Source organism: Mustela lutreola, chromosome 3 (genome assembly GCF_030435805.1).
Source record: "Mustela lutreola isolate mMusLut2 chromosome 3, mMusLut2.pri, whole genome shotgun sequence".
Taxonomy (NCBI): Eukaryota; Metazoa; Chordata; class Mammalia; order Carnivora; family Mustelidae; genus Mustela; species Mustela lutreola.
Genome location: NC_081292.1, coordinates 183152517 through 183153505, shown reverse-complemented (window position 1 = coordinate 183153505; position 989 = coordinate 183152517).

The following is a 989-nucleotide window of genomic DNA, read 5'->3' as shown; positions in this document are numbered from 1 at the left end:
TTCTCTATGGTCTGCCTTCTTTCACTCGGCGTCCTTATTTTGGGGTTTTTCCGTAGTCCCTGTTTACTGTTAAGTAGAACTCCACTGCATGGAGAGACCACAATTTTGTTGACATGTTCAGCTGTTGCCAGATATTTGGATTGTTTCCAGTTTGAGGCTGTTACACATACATTTCCTGCGATCAGCTGCATACAAATCTTTGTACAGACATCGGTTTTTATTTCTCTTGGGGAAACACCCAGCACTGATATGGCCACGTCCATATCATTGATATGGTATATGTTTAACTTTTAACAGTTGTTGTTAAAAACTGAGTTGTTTCCCAAAGAAGCTGCGCATCGTCCCTTCCCACCAGCGGGCGCTGGGAGTCCCAGATGCTCCCCGGAGCCGGGACACAGGGCTTGCATGGGCCTCCCTCGGTCTTCTTTCCTCCCAACCACTGTGGTCAGTCCCAAATGGGGAGTGCCTGGACGGAGGGGCAGAGACCAGGTGACTCTCTTTGCACAGTACTCAGTCAGCTACATTTTTTTTTAAGATTTTATTTATTTATTTGACAGAGATCACAAGTAGGCAGAGAGGCAGGCAGAGAGAGAGGAAGGGAAGCAGGCTCCCTGCTGAGCAGAGTCTCCCCCCCACCATACGGGGCTCCATCCCAGGACCCTAGAATCATGACTTGAGCCGAAAGCAGAGGCTTTAACCCACTGAGCCTCAGAGAGCTACATTTTAATAAAGAGGGTTGACAAGGGCTTGTGTAGTTCCACAGTACAAGGTCATATCCCTGACTGCCTGAGAATTCTTCAGTAAATTCCATGTTAATACCATTTCAGAGGAAGCGTGGGCCCCACTCTCCATCAAGGGGATTAGCTGCCCTATCTGAGCTCCAGGGCAGACTCTGTGGCCCCAAGCAGCCCTGCGTGCTCTTATCCCCATCCCCTCTGCCTCACACAGGCAGTCAGAGCTTCTGCAAGGGTTGGGCAACCCTGTGGCTC